This window comes from Aulonocara sp. 'chitande type north' Nkhata Bay, linkage group LG13 (genome assembly GCF_057382095.1).
Source record: "Aulonocara sp. 'chitande type north' Nkhata Bay isolate Kocher_YH1m ecotype deep benthic linkage group LG13, A_spYH_male_GT1.1, whole genome shotgun sequence".
In the NCBI taxonomy this organism is placed as follows: Eukaryota; Metazoa; Chordata; class Actinopteri; order Cichliformes; family Cichlidae; genus Aulonocara; species Aulonocara sp. 'chitande type north' Nkhata Bay.
The window spans coordinates 633,318-643,020 of record NC_141356.1 but is presented as its reverse complement, the minus strand read 5'-3'; the positions used below and the strand labels follow the sequence as shown (position 1 = coordinate 643,020).

The 9,703-nt window shown below is 45.8% G+C and overlaps 1 pseudogene; it reads right to left on the bottom strand.

Moving 5' to 3' along the window:
• Positions 1-5,065: 5,065 nt before the first annotated feature.
• On the bottom strand, positions 5,066-9,235 carry LOC147315395 (uncharacterized; annotated as a pseudogene).
• Positions 9,236-9,703: the final 468 nt, after the last annotated feature.

The window sequence follows — 9,703 nt, the reverse complement described above, 5'->3', positions numbered from 1 at the left end:
ATACAGGTACAACATAAGATTTTCTTATTCTTTTATTTTCTTTTATTTTTTGTAGTTTTAGTTTTATTATTTTTTCTTCATTATTACTTTTATGCTTTCTTTTACTGTATTTTCCTTAATTCTTTTTATTTTATTTGTTTTATTCTTTAGACCACATGATTTACATTTCTGCTATGCTGACATTTTGACAATTAAAAAATTGCTAAAGATACTTAATAAATAACCTTTACAGACAATTGTTGTATACATTTAAAATAAGTTAAAACAGGAGGGAATATGTTACAGGAAAAATGATTATGTTTCTTTACCTTCTTTTAAATGTACAAAGATGCCCTTTGTCTATGGTTAGATTAGTTTAGAATTATCCTTTTAGACTTTCCCAGCAAAGACATATTGTTTTGGGAGATATTGTTTTATCTCTCACAGCTCTCTCCCAGCTCTCTGCTGACGAGACTAGCACCACATATGGAGTTGTTTATTTTATCTGTTTATTATTTTCTTATCCTGTTCTCACTGTCTCTCCTATAAAAAGTGCCAAGCCTCTGTTCATGGTGTGAGTTGTTCTCAGCAGCTCACCCGTGTACACGTTTAGCAAAGAAAGTAACTTTGTCTCATTGTGTCTTTATTTCTCCTGGGTTTTTTACAGTTTTCTCCCAACATCCACAAAAGAAGAAATTGTGGAATAAAATGAGATATACACAGAGACCGAATAAGACTTTGCAGCAAAGAATGTGAATATTTTAATTTACCTATCATGTTTAATTTACTGTTGTATAAATAGCAATGGAATATAATAATACACTGACATTTTTATGAGAAATAAATCTAATTATGCAGTAAATGTTTGAAATATGCATGTGCTCACAATCTGAGATGTAATAACTCAGATAATTATAAAAATAACAAATGCACCTTTAATTGAAATTGATTTGTTCTAAATCTTTTCCCCGAGCATTTCTTCTTTAACTGAAAGTGTACTGTAACAAAAAAGTCACCAATGAAATTAAATCATGAAAACTAATCAACCACCCCATCCCCATCCTGTCCTCCAGCTCCAGTCACCACTAGGTGGCAGTAGAGACAGTCCCATGCTGCCCTCTAGTGAGTTCATTTGACAGAGCACTTGCTGCAGTTGGACACAGAGTCAGTGGGGCTCTGTCAGGATTTCTGTTTACACATCCCAGTTTCCCTTTCCTACTCCATAGTAACACGTTGGTGTTTCACCAACTCAGAAGTGCATGACTGCTCTAGATTTCATACAAATAGTGTTAGGATATTAATATTAGGATAGTCATTACTTACTTTAGTACTTCTGATGTTGCATGTTGTTTATGGAAAAAGTACCTTCACTATATTCCAAATAAATCTATTTGTGTTGCTTTCCTTACAGTTATCAGGGTGCTCAGCCTCTCTACAGCCCAGGTGACCTCCAGCATTAGGACACAAACATGCTGGCTGTGTGTTGTCTCTGACTTATTGGACCAACAGCATCCATGTACATTTGTTCATACAAGGGCATGTAAGAGAAACAAAATCATAAAAAACAAAACAAGCAAGTCATTATTTAATGAGATAAGGGCCTGAATCACATCTTTAAAATCTCCATTCTGAAATTATTCCTGACACCACTAGGAGGCGTACTATCAACATTAAATGGATGATGAGGACACAGCTGATAGCTATAAAAGGTTAAAAGAGAAAAAAGCAGATGCAAAATAAGTTTTCCACTAATTTTAGAATAAGCAGTTGCACTCTTCTTTGGCCGAGTAAAACTCGATAACATTGTTTTATTTATTATTATTCATTGCTATCCATTTTTAACATTTCCCAAACATTTGGGCATTTTGCTTTTTGTTCTCAGGTTATTATGCAGCAGGTGACTGTGTTTTCTGTTTTGGAGATCAGTGGGCTGAATGTGGCCATGGATTAAAATGAGAAAAAGTGTGTTAGTTTAATAAATGATGGATTTTTTCCTCATTGCAAAGTAAATCATTTTTTCAATTCTATATCCAAACTGTAAAATCTCTTCTCTTCATCTTTAATCAGGGTTTGTTTTCACTCTGTGACATGAAGAGAAAAGACAAAGTCACGTCTTATTTCCTTTGCCTATCTGCCGCTCCACCTCGGAAGCACTGTACCTGGGTTTCGGGGGATTGACACAGAAAGTCCCATACACCTGAGCCCTTTTGTTCTCAGTCACTCTTGGTGGCGTCTCCCGCTGGGACTTGTTGTCCACATACAGCACAGATCTTCTTGTACACTATCCCAGCCGCTTGGCTGTGCCTCTCAGTGTCCCCTGCCTCAGTTTGCATCTCACATCCTGCTGCTATGTGTCAGATAGTCTATAGCGTACCTTTGTACAGTCTGCAACCTGCGTCCTGTGGGATGTGGTTTGCCTATGCCTCCATAGATCTGGTGCCTGTTCATGTGCTGCCATTATTAGAGCCTTTGTTCTAACCTTTTCTAGTCAATGATGGATTCATTCATCACTGCCACTTCCTCTATGTGTCAGGGGTACATACCCCTTTGGGATCTTAGTTATCCTTCATATCGTAGGGTTACTGCAAGGCAGACCAAGACAAGTGTTAGTGGAACAAACATGAAGCTCTCCTCCCAAACAAAACACCCTCTCTAATGACAACTGGCAGCCTTAAATACCTTCAGCTGTCACAGACATTGTTCCACTCACAGGTAAATTCTTAAATCCCAACCTTCCACCACAGTATACAACACAATTTGAATAAAGATATACATACATTTCATATTTCCATATTATTAAATATTTTACACTTTAATCAGACACCACACCCATTATTATAAAACCCCCAAAACCCAAGCACCAGAGATTCCCCACACTCTCTTAACCCATGGTGTCTGGACCCCCGGGGAAGAATTTGCCCAAACACCAGGAAAGAAAGGTGAGTAATCACATCTTACAATCATTTCTTTGCCCCCCCTTTAATTCTAGACTTCTACACACACACATGCATTAGTTCTCCTTACTGGTAAACCTTATTTACTCTCAATCACAACCTTTGCCTTTTTAAAGACAACCACCACAATCCTTGATAAGCAGCAGCTGTGCAGGACCTGAAACAAGGCTACCAACTGATTTTAAAATACCCAATAAATATTCAATAAATAATTAAACTCCTTGTGTGCAACTGTTCTTCCTGTGCAAATCTATGCTTAAAGTGCGATGCTAAATAAAGTGCTAGATAAGGTGCTTCTAATAAAGTGAAAGGTGCTTCTAAGGTGCTGAACAGATTATAAATAAATAGTAGTAAGGGAGGCCTCTTCCTTACACTACCTTATGATAGAAAACATCTTGAGGCAGCTGATGTTGTGATTTGAAAGTATAGAAATACAACTGAATAAAGTTTAATAGAGTAATTTTTCTACCCCTTAAATCCAGATCACGTTCCAGGGCTGGGCTGGCCCTAGAGACCGGCCCACCAGGTTTACAGGAAAAACCATAAAGCCTTTGAATGAAAACAAACGCTGTTGTGACAGTGATGTACAGTCTTGTTGGTATTTATGTATGATTTCTATACAGTTCACACCAGATGGCCACTTAAGGACATCTCCTGGGTTCATTTTCATGTTTCCCTCTCACCACATATCCAAACCGACATCATGACCAGCAACTTTAGGGCTGTGGCTCCAGCAAACATCAGCTGATACTAGACAGTGATATTAAATCAATTCTAACAACAGCTTATTAAGCTTAAACGTGCTGCTGTGGTTTATCCGCTGGTTTCCTCTTTCTGACGCAAAGTGGGCAATAAACAAATGAGAGAGAAAAGCCGATCAGCTGATCATTAATCAGTTTCATGATGTATGAACAGGAGAGGGAGGGGGGGAGAAGAAGAGGCAGCAGCGCAGCAAAGACAGAATAAATCCAGCTTTGTGTCTTGGTTTCATTCTAGCTGAAGTACAGGACCAATCGCTTCCTCTTCACCTCAGTAATGATGTATTGTAATTGGTCCTGCCCAGAGCCCATCATGACCAATTGGCAAATCCACCACCTTTCATTGTTTATACCATTAAAGAAAACAAACAAACATAAAAAATCAGTCCAGCTGTGTTGCCTTCCCTCTCTTTGCAACCATTTGGTGACACTTATCCAATTCAAATGCCCTCCCGGATCCTCGATACAGATGGTGACATGATGGATCAGTCAGTCGAAATGTCGCTCAGTCCTGGCTTACAGCTTAATATCATCCATGTACAGGAGGTTTCTGATGGTATTCAAACAGTGCTGGTGTAAATGGGTGAATGTGGCATGTTGTGTAAAGCACTTTGAGTGAAAAAGCACTCTGTAAGAATCAATCCATGTCCTCTCCTGAATCGATATCTCTATCCATTCTTGAGTTGGCCTCCAGTGTTGTCTTCACAGTCCCATTGAGTGCTTGATGAATGCCATGAGTGCACTATTTGCCTTGTATTCCAATATCAGCGTGAGCCACTACTGGTCTTTCTTGTAGTCTGTCCAGTGTTCAGGTTGGTCTGCCTGGTGTGCTGCTCCATCAACCAGGAGCTGGTGCAGTGGCTCACAGGGTGTCATTATCAGGGCCCACAAATCAACACCCACAAGTCCTGCTAGCCTGCAGAATTCTCACAGCACAGGCTGAGGAGGGCAGCAGCTTTTACCTCCAGCACTTTGATCAGAAACCTCGATAAAATTTATATTCATCTGAAAGCCTGACCAGAAGGGTAACACACACCAAAATAAAGAATTTCATGCTTCAATAATGAATTGTGCAATAAAATATGCATTAGTGAATTTATTTAAAATAAATTTTTTAATTCTTTCATTTACATTACTTAAGTAATGTATTACTTAATAATGTATTTAAAATCACTAATTATAAATCAATATTTTGATGTAATTATTACTCCATTAATAAATGCTTCAAATGGTGCATGGATTTCACAAAAAACAGGATAAAGCTCTCAATAGTAACCTCACTTCAAAAACCATTTTCAGATCTATACTACAAAGACACATCTCACATCTCAGTGATGTATCCTAGGGTCATCAGGTGTTTCGGGTCTCACAACATCATACACCCTCGCCCAGGCGACCCAGCCGGGGGTGATCAGGCCCCGACTTGCGTACCAGTAGCTACCCACGGATCAGCCCTCTTGATCCACAACCACCTTGTGGCTTTCTCTGCCGCTTCACTCACAGCCTGGATGGCCCTCTTCTTGGCTGCCCCAGCCACGCCCAGCCGGCCTAGGACTTTGCAGAGTGATCGTCCTGCAAAGCCCCTACAACCCACTTCTATGGGCTCATAGAAAGTCTTCCAGCCCCTTCCCCTGCACTCCTGCACTAGTTCCTGGTACTTTCCTCGTTTCCTTTCATTGGCCTCCTCAATCCGCTCTTCCCAGGGCACTGTGAGTTCCAGCATGATCAGCTGTTTTGATGCCTCAGAAATAATTATCATGTCTGGCCAGAGTGATGTTTTTGCAATGTTCTGAGTTAGTTGTTTACACAGGTCAGCCTGTAGCTGCCAATCAGAGGCTGTGTTGAGGAGGCCAGTTGTCAAATTCGGGCGCACCTGGGGTTTCTCTCCAGCCTTAATGAAAGAGATTGCCTTCCTCGGAGCATGATGATGCTTGCTGGTGCTGATTGCTGAGGCAATCTTTTCAGCAACTACTCTGAGCACCTGGTCGTGCCGCCAACGATGCCGACCATCGGCCAGGGCCCTTGGGCAGCTGCTAAGGAGGTGTTCTAGGGTCCCTCTTCCAGAGCACAGGGGACAGACAGGTGTCTCGCTCTTTCCCCACAGATGGAGGTTTGCTGGGCTTGGCAGAGTGTCGTATACTGCCTGCACTAGGAATCGGATCCGGTGGAAGTCTGCCTGCATGATGTTTGCCCAGGTGACCTTGCGCTGCAAGGTGCTCTCCCACCTTGTCCATGCTCCCTGCCGCTTAAGGCCTACAGCTCTACTTACTCACTCCTCCTCCACACCTGATCGGACCTCTTCCTAGAGTAGCTGGTGTGTCTCCTTTCCCTGTGCCCTGCTGACGTGGGCCTTTGAGACGTACCCCAAGCCTGCTCCCCCTGTTGCTAAGACCCTCACCAGTGTTTTCTGCCTTAGGCGTGACTCCGCAACCTCAACTGCCTTCTCAGCCTTCCACTTTCTTCCTGTCCTTACCTCAATACCTGCTGATGCCACCTTGCAGTCTTTAGAATCTCTGTACTGTAGGGCTTCTCGTGTGCGAGCCACCTTGAACTCTTCTGTGAGACCACTGAAGGGTAACTGCACGCTGTTGCTTGCCCCATACAAGGCAGCGCTGGTGAGACTGCGGGAAAGTCCCAGCCACTTACGAAGAAAGCCACTGATCTTTCTTTCAAGGGATTCCACAGTAGTTATTGGAACTGTATAGACAAGCGAGGGCCACAGGATTCGGGGCAGGATGGAATGCTGGTAGATCCAGGCTTTAAATCTTCCAGGCAGGCCGGACTTATCCACCTTAATGAGCCAGACTTAATGAGTCTAGGCAACCAGGAACTCCTGGGATCCCCCCCTTCTGAACTGATGGATCAATGTAATTGTTTCTAAGGAGAAACTCGGTCAATCTCCGGGAGACAACGCTAAAAAACACCTTCCCCTCCACGCTCAATAGCGAGATGCTCTGAAACTGGTTTATGTTTTTCGAATCCTCCTCTTTGAGAATCCAGACTCCCTCTGCGCACCTCCACTGATCAGCAACTCTCCCTCTCCGCCATATCACCTTTAAGATCTTCCACAGGTGGCGAAGCAGCTCTGGGCAGCACTTATAAACAAGGTAGGGTACGCCACTGGGACCTGGGGAGGATGCTGAGCGGGCTGCTTTGATGACCTCACACACCTCCTTCAAACTTGGCTCCGTCAACTTGAATTCTACTGATGGTGGGGCAGGGTTGATGAGAGCTTCGTTTGGTCCCAAGTCTTGTTCCCTCAGTGGGTCACTCATGGTCTCATGAAGGAAGTTATTCACCTCCTCTGCTGAGCACTCCAACTGCCCGCTTCGCTTAACCCCAAGCAATTGTTTGGAAAAGCGAAAGGGATCAGCAATAAAAGCTGCACGTTTCCTGGCTCTCTCTCTTCCTCGCCTCCTGTGCCATTCTGCTCTACGGAGGGTAATCAGCTTCTTCCGCAAGATGTTATGCAGTTCCTCTAAAGCTTGCTTCTCCTCCACATCAGCGTTCTTGAACTGCTTCTTAAGGCTCCTGAGCTCCTGGCGCAGTTGATGAATCTTCATGGCACTGCGGTTCATGGTGTAAGGGGTCTTGTTGTTACACTTCTCGATCAGGCCGAACCTTTCATTATTATCAGGAAGTCCTAAAAACTCCCTGAAAAACCTTCAGCTGATCCAAAATGCTGCAGCAAGAGTCCTGACAGGGACTAGAAAGAGAGAGCAGATTTCTCCTGTTTTGGCTTCCTGTTAAATCCAGAATTCAAAATCCTGCTCCTCACATACAAGGTCTTAAATAATCAGGCCCCATCTTATCTTAATGACCTTGTAGTACCATATCACCCTATTAGAGCACTTCGCTCTCGCTCTGCAGGCCTACTTGTTGTTCCTAGAGTATTTAAAAGTAGAATGGGAGGCAGAGCCTTCAGTTTTCAGGCCCCTCTTCTGTGGAACCAGCTTCCAGTTTGGATTCAGGAGACAGACACTATCTCTACTTTCAAGATTAGGCTTCAAACTTTCCTTTTTGCTAAAGCATATAGTTAGGGCTGGACCAGGTGACCCTGAATCCTCCCTTAGTTATGCTGCAAAAGTTTTAGGCTGCCAGGGGATTCCCATGATGCACTTGAGGTGTTTCTTCTTACCTCTTTTCATTCAGTTATTTATTCCTGGACAGCGTGTCTTTTGTCCTGCCTCCTTCACCCCCAGCGAGGTGAGACTGGCGTGTAACCCAGCGAACGCGGGTGAACCGCCAGGGGAACACAGCCTACCAAGCCACTCGCGCACAGCAGCTGGCTATCGCTGTGACAGAAAGCCGCTATATGCGGATGACGCTCCATACAAAAAAAAAAAAAAAGGATGACGCTCCATACGGGAAGGCTGGAGATGTCAAGTCACAACAGATACCCACCTGGCACTAGGCAGTGACACAGTGCCAGGGAGAGAGAGCCTTTTGCAGCAGCTCGGCCACTCAGTGGATGGCCGAGGTAGGACGAGACCCAGGGCCTGTCCCAGGAGCAGAGCAGCTGACCTGCACCATCCACGACACGGGAGGGGCTGGTGGCTCAGACCACTGAGGGCCCAAGTGAGCGTCATAAATATCAACCTCCTGACAATCAACCTCCACCAGCCCAGGCCTCACAGAGGCAGGGCCATGGGAGGGAATGCTGTCGGAGGGGCCCGGAATCAGGCGACCCAGAAATGGGTTCACTCGTCTGGGGCCCCACTCCAGTGATAGCCAGAGGGGATGGAAGCTTCTTCAACATCCACCTCACGATAATCAACCTCCACCAGCCCAGGCCTCGCAGAGGCAGGGCCATGGGAGGGAACGCTGCAGCCATCATCCTCATTTAGCCTGAGAGGCATAGGATTGGGGCAGGCTCTCCATGCCCAGTCGGCCTGCAGCTGTCGTGTCAAGCTCCACCCCATAGAGGGAGCGACAAAATGGCCACCAGCAGGGCATAAGTAACCCTCACGCCCTTGTTAGGGCATGCCACCCTGCCCAGGGAAGGCCCGAAGGGGAAACAAGGGACCGGGGGAGGGCTATCTGGGGAGGGGCCAAAGGTAACTACTCCCACCATGCACGGCAGCAACCAACTGCGGGCAGGGGACCATAAATGCTGGGAGGCAGGGCACTCAACTGCCTGCAACCAGGCCAACCAGGCAGCAGCGGCACCTTAGACAGGAGGCGTTGAGGCAGCGTGACAGCATCAACCTTGAGTTCCACTCTACTAGATGGCACCTCAGGAAGGGCTAATTCCCACACCCGGCATGCTCCAATCAAGAGCTGAAGGGACCCATCTCGCCCGACACTGTGCCTGGGGACCAGCAGGGCGCAGCCCAGGGACAGGTGGGCAACACCGGAGGAGAGGATGGAAGCTTCTTCAACATCCGTCACCTGATAGTCAACCTCCACCAGCCCAGGCCTCACAGAGGCGGAGCCATGGGAGGGACGCTGTGGGAGGGGCCAGCAGTGAATCAGCAACAGGTGTGGGAGGGAGGGGACCCAACCCATGGCCTGCCTAACTGGTGGCACAGCAGTGGCAGCCATGTTCCCCATAGTGGCCTGCTCTCTCATTTTTGGAGGCAGGAGAAGGGGGAGGGGCGGGCCATTTAATGATGTCAGAAGACCAAGCATGGTCTGCCTAGTTCGTGCTGGCAACAAAGCAGTGCATGCAAGCCTCAGTTTCTTTAGCCAGCACAGCATGCTCTAGGCTGCTTTTATGTAGTTAGTTATTTTCCCTTTTTCACCCAGGCACAGCAACACTGCTCATGCCTATCGTCAAAAGGCAAAAGTGCCATACACAGACATGTTTGGGACGTGTGGGCTGCCATACTTCTGCTACCGAGCAGTGTCGCTAGTGCCGGCGACACGCCAAACAGGCTAACTGGCTGGAATGCTACTCGCAGGCCGGCTAACAATTAGCCAGCACGAACCGTAGCCTAATTCCCCACTGTTCATTCCCCACAGTTTTAAGCAGGCCAACAGCGAACACTTGGAATGCTGAAGCCCCTCTGT